Source organism: Marmota marmota, unplaced genomic scaffold, assembly GCF_001458135.2.
Source record: "Marmota marmota marmota unplaced genomic scaffold, marMar, whole genome shotgun sequence".
NCBI classification, from domain to species: domain Eukaryota; kingdom Metazoa; phylum Chordata; class Mammalia; order Rodentia; family Sciuridae; genus Marmota; species Marmota marmota.
In genome coordinates, this window is record NW_025999944.1 from 1,177,854 (window position 1) to 1,196,227 (window position 18,374).

The window sequence follows — 18,374 nt, forward strand, 5'->3', positions numbered from 1 at the left end:
TCACCTGACTGAAGGAATGCCGTGCTCCCACCTCCTCAACCCTCTCTGCACAGTCTCAGGGCAGGACTTTCCAGTGACTCTGTCCCTGCCTCTGCTTGCTTTGACATTGACATTGTGGTAGGAATAATTGGGGGAGCCCCTCGTCAGTCAAGCCCACGTCTAAGCCACACAGACCTGGGGGACGTGTACAAAGACGTGATGCTCCTAGGCTGTTCCAGGGTCTGCTGCTGCTGGTGTTAAAGGCGGCTCTTGGACTTTCCAGAACCCACAGCATGGCCTGAGATCCCGTGAGGCCGCTGCTAACTCAGGCCCAAAGGCTCAGAGCAGCCACCCCTAAGCTGCAGCTGCCCTCTTGCCTATCTGTCACCCAAGGGCCCCTTATCTGGCGCACTGAGGCATGCTCTGTGGTGGGCAGGGCTGCCCCAGCCTGTACCTCTCGGCTCTCCTTCCCCAGGCCTCTCTCCTTCTCTATCCATGTCTCCAGACCTTCCCCGTCCTTCCCGACCAATCCTCGGGAGGACTCCTTTGGGAAACCTTCCCTCATGATCCCATTTTGCAAATGAGGACCCTGGGGGTCAGGGGGGTTGATAACTTGCCCAGGCTCGCACAGCCAATGAGTGGAGAACCATCTCCTGAGCCAGGCCTGTGGGACCGGGGAACCAAGGGCCTTCCCTAACCCTCCTTCCCCACGAGGGGCTTGTGGGAAGGGCTTTGGGGCTCACTGTCAAGTGCTGGGTCCTGAAGCTGTTCCCTTTGCCCACAGAGCTCACTGTGACTCTGTCACCTGGAATAGGCCAGGCACATTTTGGAAGCTCATGCAGTCTCCTCGAGGAAGACAGAGTGAATCAGGTGATAGCTGCCATTGACGGTGTTTATGGATGACAATAACTGCCACTTACTGAGACCCAGCTGTGAGCGGTACCCTCTGCTAACTTCTGAAACTCGTCGGCTCAGTGCCTGCCCCGCTGGGGTATCGAGCGTGGTCTGCACTCCCAGAGGTCTCGGCTCAGGAAGCTGCTAGAGCCTGCAGCCACCCCATCTTGTGCCACTTCTTGTGACGACCGTGAGAGGTGTGGGCATGTAGGCATGTCCACAGTACCAGGGCAAAGCCCAGACCAGAGGACCGCTCCTCCCTCGGGGCCATTCTACTGCCACAGGCAGAGTCTGAGTCCGCGGAGACCCTCCACATGGAACCTGTGTGGCCCCGACGTGCACAAAGACCGTGGCCTTCGGATGACCTGAGTGGGGTTTCCATTGTTTAACGTAGTGGAGGAAAGGAGGTGGGAGGTGGGGGAGGGCGCAGGCCCATTCACAAGAGAACAGAGCGTCCCGAGGAAGACTGTGCGGAGCCTGTTGCTGCTTTCAAGGGACCATGAGGCAAATCCCATCTGATGCCCAAGACAATCAGTCCAGGGTCCCAAGACCTGGGACGGAGTCCTGGCTGTCTCCAGCTGTGTGTCATAGGCAGACACCCTCCGTGAGCCTCCCTTCCTTCAACTCTAACGTGGGAGGCCGATGGCAAGGACTTCTCTTTCACTGGTGCAGTAGGTCTGGTAACCTGGTGGCTGGCAAGGCCAGCTCTCCCGGAGCCTCCCTGGGAGGAGATGCTGAGAGCCAGTGACTCGCAGAACAGTGACCACTGGTGGAAGACCACATGTGGAGAAGGAGAAAGGCAGGGCAGGGTGGGCCAGGTGAGCAGTGCCACCTGAGGGTGTCCCTCACCTGCCCCGGTGCGACCCAGGCAGAAGGCTCTCCACTGCCTCTTCCTCCTCCCTGGGCAGGACCGTCTCCATCCTGTGCCTCCTCTGGCTCTCTCCTTCCCTGCCCCCGAGCAGTGACAGCATGATCCTGCTAGAGGTCCCTTCTCTCCCAAGGGGTGCTGTTATGGCTGGGATGATTGGCAGCTCTGGGAAGGGTGGTTTTGTGCTGGTTTACTCACGGTGCAGTCCTGGCAGCAACGGCAAGTCCAGTCAGAAATCCAGTGCCAGATTGTCACATCTGCACCTGTTCTCGGTGACCAGACCCTCCAGTTCTCCCTGTCTTCCTTCCCCCACCTTTTGAAAGGCACAGGATCAGAAAGAAACTCACAACCAGCCCAGGCCGACCCACAGAGCGGCAGAGACTGGGCAGAGGAGCAGGGGGACTCTAAGTAGAATCTGACCTCAATTTGGAAATTGCAGAGGTGCTGGAGGTGTGGTGTGCAATGCCAAGGTGGGGGGCAGCACCCTGGAGGGAAGGCGCAGAGGCAAGATGGGGTGGGGAAGGCTGGGCCCAGCTCCTAGGAGTTGGTGTTTCACAGCAGGGTCTTGCCCCAAAGGGTGGCTGGGATTTGGATAGGGAGCAGACGGACCTTCCGCACTCAGAGGGAGCCCTGCTTCTGGCTTCTTTCTTCTTCCCCATGAAGGGTGACTTCAGAGCAGCCTCTGCTCTATGGCTTCTAAAAGGTATTAGTGGTCCCCAGTGGCTGGGAGCCAGTCTAAACAAGTCAGGAAAAAACTGCATCATCATGGCGATCACCTAAGGTCTTAGACCACTGACCAGCATGGGGACTGTCCACAGGCAGAACCTGCTCGTGGATCAATTTCAGCAAGAGGCTGCGCTGCTCCCAGCAGGGTCTTGGTAAATACGGTTTCCTCGGCTCTCCACCCTCTCCTGAAGAGACCACCAAGAGAGGCCAAGGGTGGGGGGGATTGGGGCTCACAGGTGGAGGTTCCTCCCCCTGCCACAGTGATGCTGTGACAGCAGATGGTCCCGGTCATGTTCCTGGTGACCATGGGGTCAGCTATCCATGCACACAAGGCAGTGTCCGCTGGAAGGGCAGACAAGGCAGGGTGTCTGGGGGAAGGGAGCCTTCTCACCTGGCTGGGGCAGGAGCCACCAATTCTCTGAACAGGGCCAGGGCTGAGGTGGCCCAGGATCTCTCTCTTATCAGCTCAGCTCCTGTGTATCATAAACCACCTGCCACAAAACGGGCATGGAATTTGTGATGTATTTTCTACCTTAAGAGAAATGACTCCTCCCACCTCAGAATGACAAAGCTCTCTTGCTGGTGTGGCACGTTTGTGAATCTGCTCGATTAAGACAGCTAAAACATAGCGCTGACATCTGATCTGGCGGCTCCCCAGCACCTGATGATAGGCTGGCAGTGGACAGGTGTGTGTTCTGTGGTCCACGTCATGCTGTGGTGGCCCTGACCTCTCCAGTCCCCTCCCTCCCATCGCTTCACCAGGTGCAGTTTGCTCACCTGGGTGCTCTTCCTGGTTAGTTGGGCGTTTGGGGATGGGAGTCCCCCTCACCCTTTGGTTAGGGTCACTCCTGGGTTAGAAGCTGGTTCCAGATCAGGGAATGTGGCACAGGATGAGCACCCACTCCCGCCCTCTCACCTGGGAACTAACGGACAGCTTCGGTAGTGTCAGACACACTCAAGGTCACAGGGCAAGTCAGAGGGGGACTTCAGGCTCCTGACCCTGCTGTTGGGATGTGAACCTAGGTTGATGTGCCTTGGCCCTCCTAGAGGATGGGGGGGGGTCCTCCTCAGTTTCCAACACCAGTCCTCCCTGCTGCTGGGAGTCTGCTGGCTCCTGGGTCTCTGCCACTCATAGCTTGACACCATTGTGTCCGTGTGCACCTGGGTTTCCTCTCGTGAGCTTCCCCTATGAACCCAAGGGGATGGCAGACTTTCTGGGGGAGCAGAAATCTGTGACCCCTTTCTCCACCCCTAACCATCTCCTTGGCTCTAGAACAAGTTCCACAGAGTTGGGGCCACAGGGATCAGAACATGTCCATCACAGGGTCCCACGATCCCAGGCCCAGTGGCCTGTAGTGGCTGCGGTGAGGTCAGGGGCGTGGAGCAAGGGGCCAGGGTCGAGTAGGGAAGATTTGGCCATAGTGGTCATCCCCGAGCCTGAATGAATGGAAATCCCGGCGGAAACACCTGGTGGTAACGGAAATCCAGGACAACTTTTATTATCCCTGTTCACAGGTCCATTCAGCCTACATTGGGGGCTTCCTATTTCCTCTGCTAGCACTTCACACTCATTCATAACAAGAAAAGCCATTGTGCTCCTGAGTTATGGGCCAAGGATCCCCACGGGGCGGGCACTAAACACATTGGCCCTAAGATTATTTTTAAAATTGCATTCCCCACTGAGTTGCAGCTTATCATTTTTACCTCCTTCCACAGTGAAGACCATAGAGTGTGGTTTTCTCCAACTGCAAGAACTAACCATGAGCAACAACTGCAGTCCCCTCCGACTCCCTCGCCACGGTCCTTTGGGATCCTGGGATTGGGAAGGGAGCCCCCCTCAGCTCCAGCTCCATCCCAGCGGGGCTCTGCCTCACCCTGAGGCTTGGTGTGAAGGGAGGGATTCAGCCCGTTGGTTCAGTTCCCAACTGTCAGGGGAAGGAGTGGGCCAGACCCCCAGGATCGCCCGGGCTGGTGCCTGGAGCTGCCAGGTTCAATATGGTGGTGATCTTCTCCTGGATTGCGCCCCTAAGTCACCATGAGCTGGGCAGCAAGTAAAACTCAGAAGCAAACACCTGTGTTCACAGAGCCCCCACAGAGCAGAGAATCATCTTGTTTTTTTGTTTGATCTTATTACATGTTAAAGAACAAGCTATCCGGATACCTGTTAGGATGATAAGGAGCAGTTACCTCAGGTCCCTCCTGCTGGGCGTCAAGATGGTCACAACAGGGAGGAGCCGCCAGGATCAGCTCCAAGTGCAAGAACTAGGGGGTCTTAGAGCCAGCAGCGGGTTAGGGGGTTGGGGCTGGAGGCTTGCTAAGAGGAGGCTGAGCCCACTTGTGGGGGTTCCCACCCCAGGCAGCCCGGGAGCGCAGATGTGGCCTGGGGATGGCGGGTCAGGGGTTGGACCAGCTGTCGAGGTGGGCAGATACCAAGGGTGGGAAGATGGTCTCTAAACTGACCTCGCAGGACTCCTAATGAAGCTGGACTCAAGGACAGACCCAGAAGCCCACAATAGGCCTAGTCAAGAAGAGGGCTCAGAAGAGTCCACCCAAAGTTTGGTGAAGACAGGGTCTTTGCTTTCCCCTACCCTGCATGTGACAGTGGGCCCCAGGGAAGGACAGGACTCCCGGGTCTCCACCCTGAGTGGACCGGCTCTTCTCTCCCACCTTTTCCTGGAAGGGGGAGCACCCTTGCCCTGCTGGGAGTGGGGTCGAGGTCCCGACCCAGTTGTTCTCTGAGTCAGAGTCCAAGATTGGAGAAGTGCTTCCGGAAGGATCTGGAGCCCCAGGGCTGCTGGCCTCCTTTCCCTCCTTGGTCTTGGGCCACTTCAGGATCCTGGCTCTCCTTCCTTTGTCTCTTTTTCTTACCATGTTGCTCTAGCTGAGGGGCGGGGGACCCCTGGCTTCCCGCAGGAGGACGGGCTGGCCCCGTCCAGAGTGACTCCTGAGTGGGCGGCTGAGGGAGAGGAGCAGGAGGGGAGATGCTGGGTGCCTCTCGCACACCTGAGCTCCTGGGGTAGAGCTGGGAGGCTGTAAGGAAGGAGAGCCAGGATCCTGAAGTGGCCCAAGACCAAGGAGGGAAAGGAGGCCAGCAGCCCTGGGGCTCCAGATCCTTCCGGAAGCACTTCTCCAATCTTGGACTCTGGAGGTCCTCTTGAAGACAGCATCTAGGTCCTCTGTTAAGGGCTGAATTGTGTCCTTCCCAATTCACATATCGGAGTCCTGACCCCAGCACCTCGGGAGACTGTATTTGAAGATTGGGCCTTTAAAGAGTTGATTAAGGTGAGTGAGATCATTAGAAGGGCTCTCATCCAGTAGGACTGCTGTCCTCACAAGAAGAGGTCAGGTCCCAGTTACACACAGAGGGAGAAGACACACCTGCAAGCCAAGGAGGGAGGCTCAGGAAGACCCGCCCCTAGTCCCGCCTGTGCTGGTCTTCCAGCCTCCAGAGCTGTGGGGGGTCTCCCAGACTCTGCTGCTGGAGCCAGGTGGGGTCTCTGAAGGGGCCTGAGCACACTACCATGTCCCCTGTGCAGGGACCACTCAGGAGATGCCACGTGAGGACCCGGCCCATAGAGGATGCTCCTGCTGTGGTGGCTTCCGTGAACATCTTGGAGGCCTGTAGCTCCTTGGGGCAGGGCCACCGTCCTCCCCATACCCGGTCACAGCTCCAGAGTGCACAGGTGAGGTGCGGCTCTGTCTTTCCAAACTTCTAGCTCACTACCTGGTGTAAACCTAACGTTGGACAGTGCTCGGGAACACTGGGGCATGAAAGGCGTGGGCAGAGGGCTGTGCCTGCTGCAGAGGACGGGGAGGGCTCCAGAGGTCAGAACCCCTCCTGGGCAGTGGCTGAGACAAGTTTGCCTGGTGGGCTCATGGGTAGTGGGTCATGAGTGGGGATGGAGAGGAAGTGGACACCCCCAGAACAGGACACCTACACCTCCAGAGACAGGGACTAAGGGTCCAGGAGCCCCCGGAAGCCCATGGATTTTCTGAGCAAGGGAAGAGCAGGAGGCGTGAGGGGCCAGGTGAGGGGTTCCAGGAGCAGGGTGTGAAGGGGGAGGGCGAGGGGGGGCCTGAGCTGTCCTGGGCGTCCTGCAACCTGAAGCTCTCCTGGAGGGCTCCCAGGCCGGCAGCCGGCCTCTGGGTGAGTGCCTGAGGGAGGAGGCTGCTCCGGGATCCAGGCTCCTGGGTGCCCCGGCCTCCCTGGGCCGTCTGAGCTGGTCCCAGATGAGGCTGGGTGAACCTGCAGCTCAGCCTGTGAAGCTGGTCTCCACGGTTCCTTCTCGGTGGAGCTCCCTGCTTTCCCAGGGTCGGTGGGCCTGACACTGGCAGGAGCTGGGCCTCCAGGGCCTTCATCGAGCTCCTAGTCCTGCCCTTGAGTTATCGGGAGCAAACTGCCCTGCTGCTCCCGACAGCTCCCATCCATCAGGAGCCCCCATCTCGGTCCCTGGTCTTCCTCAGGTCAGGCCTCAGCTGCTCGGATTTTCACAGAGCTTCCAGACCATTCCATGCTGGCAGCCCCCTCCCCCCTCCCTGGGGTGTCAATGTGCCTCTTAAAGTGTGTGTGTGTGTGTGTGCCATGTGCGTGCGTGCATGTGTGTGCATGTGTGTGTGTGTGCGCACACCCATGTGCACTCACATATCCCTGTTGCTGCTCAGAGTCTGCCATTTCTGTGGACACCCCAGCCCCTGACACTACCTTCCTGCCCCTGTACCCCCTCCCATGTCCCCGCAGGCTGCCTTTCAATATCTCAATCAGTGACTCCCCCCAGACTTCTTGCCCATGCCCTCCTGGAACCCTGTGCTTCTGTCCGCAACAAATTCCAGAAGATGGGGACCGGGACCAGTTCTCAGGCTGCCAGCCAGGGTGGAGGGGAGCCCGCGACTCCTGCTCTCCTAAGGGTTAACAGGCCAGGGTAGGAAGCTGGCTCCAGGGAAAGGGGAAGGATATCTTGCCTTTTATCCGGGTTACAATGTTGACAGTGAGCCAGTGGGGGCAGGGACGGAGGCCAGAGAACAGCCACCCCCAATAAAATCATGAATGGGCCGCTCACAACAATGAGGCTTCAGGAGGGGCAGCCTGTTGACAAGCAGCAAGGTCAGGGCCAGCGCCTGTAAACAAGGGCTCACAATGCCCCTTTCCTCCGGAGAGCCAGCTCCTCTCCAGCGCTGTCCCCTGGGCCCGGCCTCCCTGTCCCTCGTCCCTGGGCAGTCTGTCACTGCAGAGCCCTGCTGCTTCCTCAGGGAAAAGCCCGGCTTTGTGAGCCCTCACTTCCTCCCCCGGTGGGAACCGCTCCTGGGCGGACATCTGCCTCCCGGCGGCTTTCTCAGGGGCCCCAGGTGGGAAAGAGGAGGGCCAGGCGGCAGGGGAGGGGGCTGCAACCTGGCGGCTGCGATTGTCATCAGGGGCTTGGAGAGAACAATGGAGGACCCGGCTCCCCCTGCCGGAGCTTTCCTCTTCCCACACGCTGGCTCTTTTGTGTGTCTGGGGGCGCTGGGGAATTCCTTTGTTTGCTCTGGTTTCCCCTTTTTTCCTTTGGCCTTTGGCTAGCCCCTGGGGTCCAGGAGTCTGGGGGGGGGTGTGTGTGTGCCAGCAGGGGAGGGCTGGCCGGCAGGGGCAGTGTGGGATTTGGGCCATCTCCCGATTCCTCTGTAGGGTGCTCTGGGCGCTGAGAGGAGAGGAGGGTTTGGGCAGGGCTGGGCTCGGCTCCGTCTTCCCTTTTACCTTTCACCTCTCACTTGAGAGGGGCGTCCCCGACCCTGGGCAGATGGGACACAAATGGCAGGTGCCTGTGGCTCTTGGAAGGCAGGCGGGGGCGCAGGGCCAGGAGCACTACCTGAGGGAATTGGGAACAGCTGGAACGTTAGGAGACTCCACTGCTCCTGGCTGCTGTTCCACGACTGGACAGACCTGGGACAGACCCGCACTTTGTCCCAGCACACCGAGGGAACCAGAGAGGCCACCCCCAGGAAAGAAGCTGCCTGGACTTTGGTTCTCTAAGCACTCCAGGGTGAGGCCCAGAGATGAGGAGAGGGCCCCCTTCTGTAAAAACCCACAGGTCCCCAAGGGTCCGGAATCAGTGGTGCGATGGGGACACTGACCTGGCTGCACAGCTCGGCCCGGTGCCCCAGCCAGCTGGACTCAGGCCCCACTGCTACCATTAAAAACCCCACGCAGATGCCAGGCAAGTGCCCTGGCTCCCTGGAGCTCATACCCCAGAGGACCAAGTCCTTCAGGAAGTTGAGGCGAGGGTCTGCTTCAGCAACTGGGCAATGATTCTGGAAGACCTTGAAAAACTGAGCACTTGAAGTCCCGCGTGGATGAGGGGAGGCCCTCAGCTCAGGGGTCGAGGTTCCGCGGCACCTGGAATCCCTCCCTTGGCCTCCAGAGCAGCACTGGGAACTCACCTGGGGCACGGGGAGTTACAAGGAGTGTCAGGACAATGGTGAGCGGCCACCCTGGCAAGGTTTGGCAGCTCCTTATAAAACCTCATGTGCAGTTACCATGCAACCCAGCCTTTGCCATCAGGGGCATTTATTCCAGGGGACCAAACAGTGACGTTCACGTGAAAACCTCCCCATGAAGGTTCATGGCCCCTTTATTTGTCATAGATCCAAACAAAACAGCTCAGGTGTCCTTTGAGAGGTGGATGGTCAAGCCAAGGCAGCTGTCCAGCCCACTGAGGACCGGTCAGCAATGGAAACGAGGCAGTTTGGATGCATGAAGTAACTCGGGGAGATCTGAAGGGAATTGGACTGAGTTAAAGTAGTCAGCCTCAAAGATCATGATTCATGGCTCCATTCATAGGACGTTCTTGAAATATCAAAATTCTAGTGATGCAAGACTAGGGGTGACAGGGGCTAGGAATGGGGTGGTAGATGGGGCTAAAGGGGTAGCTGGAGGGATCCCGGGGTAGATGGAACAGTTGTGCATCTCATATCTCGTGGTGTCCCCATAAAGCCACATGGGACAAAGTTGTACAAGGCCACATACATCCACACCCCTGCCACCAGAGTGCGGATTGTACCAACATCTTGGTTTGGGTGTTGAGCTGTCGTTATACATGATGATGTCCCCCTGATGTCACCTCTTGCGACTTGTTCTGCAGTTTTGGTGATCTGTAATGATTTAAAATAGAAAGTGAAGACCCACACCCAGCACCCCAGGTTTCATCCATCGTGTCAGAAGTTCATAAAGCACACGCGTGAGACAAGGCGGGGCTCAACACAAGGGCCACTGTTAGGGACAGCGAGAAGACACCCCAGGTGCCAGCTCCTGGAGAGCCTTGTCCCACCTACCAGGAACACCACCAGGATGCCACCAAGACTGCGGCATGGCTGCGGGACGCCCTGCTGCTGAGGGGTCAGCTCCAGGTGGCAGGAGGGTGGTGTGGACTCTGTGTCTCTTCTGAGTGAAACACGGAGGACTTCCCGCACTTCACCAGACCCAGGAGACAGGGGGGACGGCGGGCCTGGCCTCGAGATGGCTCCGCCTGGGTTCCCTCGGGCCACAGGCTGCTCTGCCAAGACCCAGGACAGCTGTGTAGGCTTCCGTGAAGCCCAGGAGGGTCTGTGGAGGTCACCAGGGGCTGTGACAGAGCTGTTCCCCTAGCACTCTCTCAGAACCTAGGCACTGATATTTTCGAAAGCCTGCCTGGTGATTCTGCTGGGACGCTGGGGTGGAGATGTCCCGTCCAGCTAGGCAGGAGGGGCCAGGGGTTTGCCCAGCGGCAGGCCCTCCAGGAATCCAGCACCCTGGGTGGTTCTACTTGTCTTTTATTTATTTATTTATTTATTTATTTATTTATTTATTTATTTATTTATTTATTTATAGGATCCTCCCTAGTCGTTTCCACAATTGTCGTACTAATTTACATTCCGACCAATAGTGTACAAGCGTCCCCTTTCCTCCCGCCCTCGCCAACACTCGTGATCTGTGATAGTAGCCACCCCAACAGGGGGTACGAGGTGGTATTTCACTGGGGTCTGGATTGGCATTTCCCTGCTCATGGTAATGCTCAGCATTTTTTCATAAACCTGTTGGCAGTTTACGTCTTCTTTCGAGAAAAGTCTCTTCGGGTCCTTTGCCCCTCCCCCTTTCCCCTTTCAGGGTGTGAACCCCTTGTTGACGTGTGGTTTGCAGATAGCGCCCCCATTCTGGAACCCGCCTTCTCATTCAGCTGACAATCGTCCTGGCTCTGCAGCTTTTCAGTTTGTCTATTTTGCCTGCTGCTCTTTGGGGTCCTCTCTGAGCCCCCCGCAGAGAAGCAGGAAGGCCTTCCTGGAGACCTCTAGCTGTCCTCGGCTTTGTCCTTGTCACCTTTGCAGGATTTCCCTCTTAAGTGAGTTCCAGAGGGCGTCAGCCAGTTAGAAGCCGGCTCCCAGGGGGTTCCGAGTCCCCAGCCTTTTCCCAGGGGATCACAGCAGCCAGGCGCTCCCACTACTCTTTTCCAAAGCACAAGAAGACAGCACACGCACTCAGGTGGGGAATGGAGCCCTTTCCTGGGCATCTCCTGCTTCTTCTGCAGCCCTTGTCACCTCATGGTGGCTCTGGGCTGCTGTGACCCCAGGGTGTGACAATTCTGTCACTTAGGTGCCCCTTTGAACAGCAAAAGTCAAAGCCCGGGTTTCACAGGGTTTTGCTGTTGGAAATGGGCATCCAGAGATGGCCACAGGGAGGACAGTGTGGGCTTGACACAGGGTGAGGGGCAGATAATCTTCTGTTTGCCCCCTAAAGGACCGGGTGGGGATTCTCCTGAGCCCGAGTCCCTGGCCAGTGCAGGGTGAGGAGATGCTGTTCCATTGTCCCTGCTCTTGCCCTCCTCTTTGAACATTGGTGGGTGTCACCAGGGCTGGAAGTGAAGCCCACTGCGGAGCACCCCTAATCTAATCTGAGTGACCCAGCAAACATGTAGTCACAGGGCAGCATGAACCCTCCGTTCACCCTTCCAAGTGCACTGACCCATCAGCCCGTGCAGCCGTGGGTAGAGCTCACCAAGTGCCACCTGTCTGCGCCACCCAGCATGGGACTCACTCTGATTCAACAAGGACAGGAGTGAATGAATGAGTGGTGGGTGAACAAGTGCATTTTAAAACCAAGGACTCCTCTACCTCAGAAGATCGCCTCTCAGACAGCAAGAAGGCGGCCCGAGGCCAGACAGAAGTCCCAAGGGCCGGATTGCTTCCCATGCCTTTCGACCTTCAGCTGTGAGGCACGACCTTTGCAGCTTGTTGAGCACAGAGGGCTTTTCAAGGATATCCTTCCACAGCCCTCCCCGAAGGAAAGGACCTTCAGGGGCTCCCAAGCAAGCTCTGAAAGAGGAAGAGCTCCTGGAGGGTGGCCATGGGAGGGCGTTTCAAGGCAGCCCTGGGAGGAGGCAGGGCCCATTTTGGCTGCGAGGGCAGGAAAATTGTCAGTGGGAATAACTAACTTGTTCAGAGCCATCTGAATGTGGAAGACAAGGCAACTGAGCAAATGCCCTCCCCTCACGCCTTCCCCACCCCGTACCAACACGTCCACCCACGACGCTCTGCACACACAGGTACGCACACACACGCCCTTTGGAGGTGAATTCTGTGCTCGTCACAGGTACCAAGTGGGAAACAGAAGGGAACCAATGTAGGTAGGAGAGCTGAAGGGAGTGGCCAGGGAGCCACCAGATGACACATCCCAAGGAAAGAGGATAAAACACGGTCCTCACCCAATATCCTCCTGGGGCAGACAGTGGGGGGAAGGCAGGCGGGCGAAAACCCCGGGGAAATCCTGCTCAGAAATGGTGGGGCAGGGCTGGGTCCCTGTGCCTCAGTGTCCTCTCACAAGGCTGATAGGGGCCCGGAGTCCTGGAACCCGCGTGGGTATCTGACATCCCAGCAAAGTCCCAGGACCTAGCCTGGGGTGATGGCACATGACTGTACTCCTAATGACTCGGGAGGCTGAAACAGGATTGTGAACTTAGGATAGCTGGACAACTCAGTGAGACCCTGACTCAAAATGAATCATGAAAAGGGCTGGGGTGTAGCTCAGTGGTAGAGTGCCCCTGGGTTCAACCCCCAGTACAGCAGCAAAACAAAAACTTCCTAGGTCCCAGAATATCCTTGATGTTTAAAACACAGGAGGCAACTGCCATGAGGTGGCGTGGAACTAAGCCCTGGGCGGGGACCTGAGGATGAATGGGCGCCCACTGTCCATTCTCTCGAGGACTTTGCCATGCCCCAGCCTTGCATTCAGGAGCGTGGATTTCTTATTTCCAAACCTGGTGCTAAGGTAAGTTTGACCTGAGTGATTCTCTCTAGTGCAAAGAAGAGCGTCTGGCCATCTGAGATGCCGTGGGTTAGGCACTGCTCCCCGTGCTTTCTCTCACTGCAGCCAGGCGAGGGGGAGGGGCTGCCTCCATCTTGCAGGGTGAGGCTGTGGCTTAGGGGTGTGCAGAGAGGGAGCCCCTGCCATGTTTTGCTGTTCCGGGCCCTAGTGTTCAATCTTGCTCCTATTAATCTGAGACATACTCGTGATGTGTACAGGCTTGGTGTCAGGGACTTCAAGGGTCCCAGAGGTGCAAAGGCCTGTCGCTGGGTGTCCCCGTGCACTGTCACACCAGGGCTCCTCCTCCAAAAGGGTTTCTGTCTGCTCTCAGGGAGGCCAAGCGCAGGGCTGCACTGCGGGCTCAGACTGGAGGGCAGAGGAGGGTCTACAAGGACCCCAGCTCAGAGCCAAGAAATGTCTTTCCAGCTCCCAGGACACAGGCCAAGCCCCAGGACACCAAGCTCCTCCCTCAGGGATACCCATCAGTTGTCACCGTGCTGGCCTTTATTCCAAGGAGGCAGGGGGTGGGGGGGCAGCCGTGGGCCGACTGGGGGTGCACTGTGGCTTCTGGACAGCTCCAGCCATTTGCCAGCACAGGATCTCTTCTCCCCTTTGACCCTTTACGGCAGCGTCTGCCACTCCCTGGGTGCCCTGGCATCCTCTCTGGGAGGAGCAAAGAGCTTTCTTCCCAGACACCGGCAAGACCTTCTGCCTGGAATCGCTCTGCCACCTGGTGGCAATATTTGGGAATTGCATGTCCACCTTGGCCATCCACCCCGGTGACTTACAGGGCTAGGGTTAGGGTTAAGGTTAGATTCTTACCTCCAAAGCCCACTGGGGCTGCCTGAGGAAGCCCCATTCATCCTTTAAAGCTCTGTGAAGCTCTGTCCCCGGTGCCATCAAATGTTCTTTCCCCATATACAGCAAGGTCTGCCCCTGCTTCCTGTCAGTGAATTCTTCTCTAAGGACCACCATCAACCGACCCAGCCTCCTCCCACTGCGCTGTATCCACCTGTCATATTTGACAATGTCTGTCCCTCCAGGAGAAATCCAGCCTTCGAGGGCATTTTGCTCCTGCTTCCTCCCTCTAGAGCGGCTTGGGTGTATGCTAGACTCTTGGCAAATGTTTGATGCATGAATGGACATCACCAAATCCCCGCCAATCCACTGTGACTTTTGCATTCTCTAGCCACTTAATGTCTGTACGGCATCACTGTATTTACCAACATGCCACCTTGCACACAGCTTTATGTGGGTAAATTTCCTGTTCCCTCCTGGATTGCAAATCCAGAGTGGATTATGTTTGCATTGTCTTGCTGGAACAGAAGCTCAACAAATAAATCTGTGTTGTGCCACAACACCACTAGCACTGTCACTCCCTCCTGTTTACGGGCAGCATCATAGTTTCCCAGTTGTCACATTTGTTCTTCTCGACAAGCCCATGAAAGGTTCGAGACAGGAGTCATGCATCCCATATTTATATAAGGACACTGGGTCCCAGGATCACACAGCTCCTGCTGGATGTGCTGGGACTCCTGAGTCCAGTCGAAGCATCTGTCTCCTGCTTTTCCTGGTTGACGTCCAAAAGAGGGCTGACATATGCCTTAGGGGGAGGTATGGGCAGAGGGGTCAGTGCCAAGGGCCTGTGATTGGCAGGAACACCACCTCTCCAGCGTATTCATCGGGGCATCTCCTTTGCCACATCTTCTAGTGCCAGTCTTCCAATAGTGACTCTTCTCTAGGAGGCTGTCCTCGTCCCAGTGCATCCCCTACACGTTCCTCCTCACAAGCATCTTCCTGTGCTCATCCTCTCCACACTGGAGACCTGGCGCAGAAGGATGGCTGTGTGACGTCGCCTCAGAGAGATGCCATGCCCATCCTCAGAGAGTACCCTTGTGATGTCCTCAGTGGAGTCCATTCTTCTAAGGCATGGGGTTAGCGAGACGTACCTGGCCTGCCTGGTGTGGTTCATGGTGAACAAGCTGACCTGTGGCTCGGAGGCGTGGTGCTCTGGAAAACATCATGTGAACTCTGTGCTGAACCTTTTTCTAGCCTTCCTGCAGAGACCGCCCGTGTTAAACCAAGCCGGGGCAGTCTCTTCACAGCCTCAACAGCCCTGGCCAGCAGCCGCGGCAGCCCCAGACCTGGCCAGGCATTGACTGTGACTTTTGATTATTTGTATCCTCGAGGTCACTGGGAAAGCTTGACACCAGGAAGAGGCCCGGTTGGCATTATGCCCTTGGCTCCATACCCTCTTAGGGGGAGGGACTCTAATATTTACCTCCCCCAGCCCAGCCTTCTCTCCTGGGCTCCAGACCAAAGATCCAAATGTCCACTCAAGGTCTCCACTGTGTGTTCTGTGGAGAACTTAACCTTCACAAAATCTGAGCTCTTCACCAACAGCGAAGATCCTCCTTGACTCTCAGTCAATGGGACAGAGCCTCTACCCCAAGATGTTCCAACGGTCCCCCCACGGGTACCTCGGGAAGTGCTGGCTCAGAATTAAAGTACCATTCACTCATGAGCCTCCCCAGGCTATTTAGCCACCCACTGCCAGGCTCTGATGGCCCTGGGGTCTTTCCTGCCTGCAGCTTAGAGCCATGGGGAGACCCTCGAGTTCAGTGTCCCCGAGTGACAGGTCCCCGGTGTTTCCGTCAGAACTCATCTACTTGCAGGTTGTGGAGAACAAACGTTAACAAGGAGAATTTCATTGGCTCACAATAAAAAATATGTGTTTCTTGAAGCACCTGGTAGTGCCAGTCAGTAAGGAATGCTCAAAAATAAGACAAACCCCACAGTGACGTGGCTTTGTCCTGAGAGAGCTCCCCTGGCCCAAGCTGGAACCATCAGAGAAATAAATTACTAATAGCATCGGTTTGTAACTTCAAGTAAACAATAAATACCTACAAGTCTACACTTATGTAAAATAAGCATTGAACAATGTAATAAATGGGAAAGAAGAACCAAATTTCCTGAAGAAATAATTTCCAAATAATTTCTGGGCATACTCTACCGTAAGAGGGGGGGGCATGGCTCCCCACTCCTTCATGCGGGCTGAGGAGGGTGACTTCTTCCCAAAGAGGGCAGGTGGAGGGAAGGAAGTGGCAGCTCACAGTGGAGACTCCGGCAGCACCGTCTCTACCCGGAGGTCAATCAACACCAGTGGTCACAGATCCCGTTGGTGGCAAGCGCCCTCCACAGGATGGGACAAGAAGGCACTTCAATTCCATGGTCTCCTGCGCAGCCTGTAACCCCAGTCCAGTCATGAGATCAGAGGGCATCCTGCAAGGGCCTGACCAGTACAGCCCAAGACTGCCAAGGTCACCAAGTCCCCCCCAAGTCTGAGAACCTGTCACAGCCGAGAGGAACCAAGGACATGTGACCACTGAAGGTCATGTGGGAGCCTGGATGGGATCCTAGACTTGCAACCGGACATTAAGGAAAATTGATGAAACAAGTGAACGTGGACTTCAGTTGGTAAGAGTGCCCGTCTGTGGGTCTGCTGGCCACAGAACCCGCCTGAAGAGAGGGGGGCCGACGGGAGCGGGGAGCAGCGGCACATGGACACAGAGTGTGTTCACAGAGTGTGATCAAAAACCAACAGTGGGGAAGGGGTCTCCCAAACACGCCAGGCCCCTGGGGGCAGAGCAAAGAGCCAATGTGCACCTCAGCCAGGACTTGATGTCCCTGCATCAAAGGGAGGCATTTGGGCTACTCTCAAATTTACGCCACGAAACGACCTCAAGACCCAACCTCCTCCTTCAACACAAACTACCTCATGACCCAACCTCCTCCTTCAACACTAACTACCTCATGACCCAACCTCCTCCTTCAACACAAACTACCTCATGACCCAACCTCCTCCTTCAATACAAACTACCACCCGACCCAACCTCCTCCTTCAACACAAACTACTACACCATCCAACCTCATCCTTCAACACATGACCCAACCTCCTCCTTCAACACTAATTCCTCATGACTCAACCTCCTCCTTCAACACAAACATCAACACCAGCAGTTTTCCATGATGTCGGAGCCTCCTAGACTTGCCCAGTTCATGGACCCTTAACATCCCAGATGTTTGTGGGTGCATGCGTGTGTGTGTGTGTGCGTGCGTGTGTGTGTGTGTGTGTGTGTATGTGTGCGCGTGTGGTGCTAGGAATTGAATCCATGCTAGGCAAGCACTCTGTGTTCTTAAACCAAAAGAAATCCCAAAAGGTTGCATTTATTGAGTTGTTGGGCCAAACAACTTAACCGTGGTAGGTGCTTGATGTCCCATATGTATTGTGGCTCCCCTCATGTCCAACAGAGGTCCCTGTGCATCCATCGTCACGCAGGTGTCTGTAGAGGTACACAGGGTAGGAGCTGCTACTCTAGCCGTGAAAACCGACAGGATATACCTGATGACCATGTGCCCAAACAGGGACAGACACGAGGACCATGAGCCACACCGTTAACAATCAATTGGCAGGAGGGTGATTAATGTGCAAGGGCCACCTGGCTCCCTGGTTGTCTTGGCAGGAGTGTGCAAGGGTCACGTGGCCTCCGTGGTTGTCTTGGCAGCTTCATGACTTGTGGAGTGTGGAAGGGCCACGTGGCTTCTGTGGTTGTCTTGGCTGTGAGTGTGGAAGGGCCACGTGATCTCCACAGTTGCCTCGGTGGCCTTGTGGCTGTGCCAAGGACACATCTCCCCTATCAGTCAGGCTTCTCCAGAGCAGCAGAACTACTGGGCTGTGTGTATGTACAGAGAGGGATTAATGTGAGCAGTGGGTTCCCCTGAGGGTGGAGACATGGCTGGCAGCCGGGAGACCAGCATGATGGTGCGAAGGAAGCCCAAGGCAGCCGGCTGAGGATCCAATCACTCTGGGAGGCAGAACTTTTAGTTCTATTTGGATTTTCAACTGATTGGATGAGGCCCACCCTCGTTATAGAAGGAAGTCCGCTTACTAGAGTTTACTGATTGAAACATTAATCCCATCTAAAGACCCTCTAAGTGGACATCAAATTAATCCTCAACTCCCTAGGTATTTTATGTCCTCACATTCTGCTCATTGAGATTGGGACTGGACTGGCCATGTGCCTCTTTCCTCTGGGCCTGGATTTCCTGGGTCCCCACCAAAGATGCAGTGACATCAGGGAATGCAAAGCTTTATGTGAAGCTTTTCCCCACGACCCACGACAGGGCGACGGGTCTTCAGGAACGGACCGTGGGGAGGATGATAAAACAAACGCTTCCTACTCCTCCCTCCCTGACTCTCACCTGCTCCTCCTGTGGCCCGGGAGCAGCAAGCCCAGATGTCAATGTCACAGCAGCTCCTGAGGACTTGGGACGTGGCTGTTCATGTATACCAGCTGGACAGGCCCAGAGACCACCAGTGGCCAGCATGGCCACGGACAGCTCAGTGGCCGCTGCCCTGACTGTCCACAGCACTCTGAGTGCCATTTGAGGACCAGCCTGTCACTGGCTGTCCGTTCACATGATTCTGGAGGCTGGTCCCTTGGTTGGGCCCTGGGTGGGCGTGGAACTTGGCCTAGCCTAGGAGAGGGCCACTTTGGGCCTTTAGTGACCTGAGTGTCAAAGGGCTGAGGAGAGAGGGTCATC